Below are 4,974 nucleotides of genomic sequence, written 5' to 3' on the forward strand. Positions count from 1 at the left end.
AAAACTATCGGCCCCAGTCGAACTGTTTGTTACTGAATCCCCTGGGAACAAAATCTAATACGTATTGATCTTAGATTGATAAATCTTTCTGATAAATTCAGGGTCTCGAAATGACAAATTCGTGATCATCTAGTACATTTTACATTCAAATCTATAACGAATTGAAGGATTCATTAGCGAATGAATTTAGCTAATGAATCCTTCAATTCGGCTCTTTGTTTTTGGCTCCGTATTAGACACTTGTCTAATACGGAGACATGGAACAGTCAATAGAAAAACTAATAGTTAAACGAAGTGTCGTAACGTTTCAATAACGTATCTTCAGCTATAAGATTTGGTCAAAATCTAGAGAGCGCATTAAAGTGAATTTTGTATTAGTTACGGAGTTCTAACGGTAAAATATCTAGAATCGCTTAGGAATCATTAAAATATAATTTAGATCTTTCAGAAGAACTCAAATTTAGTTTACTTGTTAGGACTGCCATAGTTTTTAAACCAATACCCGGAAAGGGTGTCTTAAAATGTGAAGAATTCGAAAGGGATGAGAGTCTTGAAAGCAGCGTATAATAATCATAGAATAGAAGAATTTGAATGAACTTACAAAGCAAAGTTTCATGCTATTCTTTTGAAATGCATTAAATCACAACTTAGCAATTAATATTAAATGAAACTGGGAGAAATCCTATATGGAAACTAATTAAACAGGGTGAAAATTCGTATTCTTAATTAAGTCGAAGGTTAGGTTGGATTTCTACAAATAATAATTTGGAAAGAAATCAAATACGACAAACTTAGAAGAGAAATGTAATAAGGAATTCACAAATTCAAGTTTGGTGGCTTCGTATTAGCTTATTATGTAAGTAAAATTTTCTTATGGCATCTGCTAGCCATTCTTAGGAAACGTTTGAGAAATATTTCTATAGCATTGGATCAAAAGTTTAACGGCATCGAATCGCCGTCACATTAACATCATTAAGACGACATATGTATATCGCTATTGGCGAAATAAATTCGCAAAAGATGGTTGTTTGATAATCTGTCAAAGATGTATTTCAATTCCGCAACTATTTAAAAAGGGTTCCATCAAAAAATCGAAAAATTAAGAAAAGAAGCATTTATATTTCCATTCAATGTTTTATGAATGTGTTCATTTTAGGAGGAATTTCGTTATTTCGATACAATTGAAAAGATTTCCTTATAAGTAGCCCGACTCTCAACATGCTTTGAGTTAGGTACTGCTGTTAAAAGTCAAACTATTTGATACGCTTTGTTATTTATTCGAATACAAATCGAATCGAGTTATGTAGTAGTCCCCCTACGATTGCAATAACATTTAAGTAAGTTGTTATTGTAGTAATGAAGAGTCAATTTGAAATGCAGAATATCAAAGTTGCCACAAACGATAAAAATTTCGATTCGAAAGGCTGAACATTGTCTGACATTAAATCTCTGTTGAAAGTTCAAGTAGCAATTACGAAAAACCGTGAAACTCTATTTATGTATAAAGTATGAAGTTTTAAATACTCCGAGGCCGTAATATTGTTTGTCTCGAGTTGTTGAAAATAATGATTTTTTTATGTAATGACTTTGAAAATAAGTTTTCTATGTTTTCTAACCTTGTTTAAGCATACATCGTCTCATTTTGGTCCAAAAAGTTTTCGATATTTCCAATCGTTGTCGGTCAGGCTGATCAATGTTATTTGACATTTGATACTTTTAAGTCTCACTCATTATATGAATGTTCCTAGTTACGCTTTGTCTGCATTAGTCAAAGTGAGGTTATGTTTTGACTGATAGTGTAACTTTGATCATTCAAATTCTTAAACTTTTTAACGGCGAAGTATTATTTAAAACTCAACTTTAATCTGAGTTTTTTAAAATTTGCAGTTAAGAAATTTAATGTCGAACCATTATTTAAATGATATGATTATTATAAATAAAGTCGTGTAATAGAGTAGGTCATTTTAGGAAAAATGAGAATGTTTTAAGCTAATCGTTCATAGATTTATGGGAAAAATAAATTTCTCTAAATAGTAGATCGATTTTTAGATAATAATGAGATTTTCTTAGAAAGGAGTTATACAAAGTCTTTGGTAGAGAGATTTAGGTTTTTAAAATATCCTTCTTGTTTTTATTTTGTAAGTTATACTTGAGGGGAACTTAGTATATAAGGGTTATATTCAAATGTAGATCGATTTCTCCTATTTTCAATACCAAAAAAAAACTATCAATGGGTCATATATTTGTAAAAAAATATCTATAATTGAACTCCTCTACAGACAGATGGACGGATATGACCAGATCATCTTAGAACCTAACAATTAAAAGTATTATAATCGGATATGTCGATAAGGATTATTTTAAAAATAGAGCCTTTTATGGATAATAACATTAACCACTATTCTGCATTTCAATAATTTTATTTAAATTACAGAACTTCAAATTGAGATGCAGAATAGAGGTAATATTGTAATATGTCGATTAGGGTCAATTTTGAAAAAAAGTTTTTTAATTGGACCTTAGGTTAATTAACCAGCAATTACATTTATCACCACTTCAAAAGTAGCACTAAGTAAAATTGTTTACCTTCTGTGGAAGTGATGTTTATTGACTTCTAAAGATGCGAAAAGAATCCAATTTTGTTTAAAATTGAAAGTAGATTTTTTTGTAGTGAAATTTTTTATATTAAACCCATTTTATTTTAGAGTTGATTGATAAATGCATTAAGTTTATTAATTTATGTTAATAATTTTTAAGTCAAATTAGTTGTATTTTATAAAGCAACAATTTAACTTCCTAATAACTTTCAAAAAAAGAACATCAAAATTACTTCCTAAGAATGACTTCAGATGTAGTGAATTTAAAATCAAATAAGAAAAGCATCCTTCCTATGATAAGCCTGTGTTAAAATCACCACTTCTTTAGATATTTTTCAGTACTTTCATAGAGTAAATTCTACTTCTTTTTCAATTGTTTGGAAGTTCTTTTTCTGCTGGCTATGGACCAAAATCTACACAATTTCAATGGATGTTTAAAAATGGACAGATTCTTATGAAATTTCTGAACAAGATAGCGAGACATTATAGGATACAAATATAGGTCCTTGGTCGTTGCAGGTGTCAGGTCAAGTGTTTAACCAATGAGTTAGCCAGAACTGGCGCGATGAAAATGATGTTCAATAACGCACCAATTCTAATGAATTTTTAAAGAGATTTTCGGTCTTTATGACGAACTCCAACCCTATACTGTTTTAAATGCCAAGGCCGAACTGCCTTAATACAGAAAAATATGAAAAATTTTAAGACTTTTAGGCCACGTTTTTAACAGACACTTGCGCAGGAATAAAACGTTATCTTGGTAAATCTCTGAACGAGATAGCGAGACATGATAGGATACAGATATAGATCCTTGGTCATTGCGGTTGTAAGCTCAATTATATAACCAATGACATAGCCGGAACTGACGCAATGAAAAAGGAAATAAAAAACTTTAGTCCATGTCGTGTTTTCACAGACAGACAGACAGACAGACAGACAGACATGGCTTCAACTTCTTTTAATATAATAAAAATGGTTAATCAGAACTTAGAGACATAAAATGAAACACAGATTGTTTCGATTAAATTAGAATCTATAAAAAAAGAACATACTGGTATTTCTTCGTATAAATTCCTTTCGATACATAAAGCAGTCGTTGAATCGACAATCTTTGGCCGAATATGATTCGAGTCGTTGCGAAGCGAAAAAAGAACATTCTGGTACTTATTCGTACAAATTTCTAAAGATCTGTTGTTGTATGACTCTGATCGTTCTGGAGCGAAAAAGAACATTGTGGTACTTAATCATGCAAATTTCAAAAGATCTGTTCTTGTATGACTCGGGTCGTTCCAAAGCAAAAAAAGAACATTCTGCTATTTATTCATACAAATTCCTAAAGATCTGTTGTTGTAACACTTTGACAGTGGCCAAAAGTTCTTTCCTGGGGAAAAAACTTTCGGTTGATAAAGCTGGGTTAACAATCTTTAGAGTGAAGATCCATTTGTTGTGAGAACGCTGTAGATCTGTACTTTTATGAAAATAACAACTACATAGTCTGACAATCTTGAAAAGGAAAACATTTTGTTAATTTTCCTTTAATAAATGTTATGTAAAATTTAAATTAAATTAAATGAGAGAAAAGGAGAATCTAAAAGAAGTAAATTATTCAGTCTTCTCTGGTATACAAAGTTTAAATTACACTCTTTACTATTTGTTTAAAGTTGAATGTTGCCGAAATATATAAATATACATTTAAAATCCGCAAACAAAACGTGAGTAAATATTGTTTATTTATTAATTATTTTTTTTTTAATTAAATACACTAATCATTTTGTTTTATTTAAATATTCATATTTTCAAGACAAGAATAATGTTGTGTTTGTGTTTGTGTGTGTGTATTTGTATGTGAGTAAGGATGTAATTGTATTTTTAGTATTTAACTTAATTAGCATGAAGCAAAATATTTTTAAAATTTTAATAAAGCTGTGTGTAACATTGAAATTTTTGTATTGTGTGATAAAAGTGGCCAATATTTTTTTTAAATAAAAATATTTTATTATAAAATATTTTGTATTTCATATTTAATGCATTTTTTTGTTGTTTTATACATTTAACAAAATATTTAAAAGAAATGAAATAATTTTTGAAAAATTAAACTGAAAAAAAAATATTTTTTTTTTAATTTTTTTGAATAATTCGAATATCGAAATAGTTGTTTTAAAAAGTAAGTTTTAATAACTAAATTAATGTGGTTTATTTTTTGTTTAAATACTTATTTATATATAAAATTTAAGTCTACGTATTTATATTTAGTATGATCAGTAAGTTAAATGGGAAAAAATAAACGATCTTTTAAAGATTTTGTCTTTTTAAAAATGTTTTATATTTAAATTTTTTTGAAAAGAGTTTAAAGACACATTTTAATAAAGTTAATTTG

This window comes from Lucilia cuprina, chromosome 2 (genome assembly GCF_022045245.1).
Source record: "Lucilia cuprina isolate Lc7/37 chromosome 2, ASM2204524v1, whole genome shotgun sequence".
In the NCBI taxonomy this organism is placed as follows: Eukaryota; Metazoa; Arthropoda; class Insecta; order Diptera; family Calliphoridae; genus Lucilia; species Lucilia cuprina.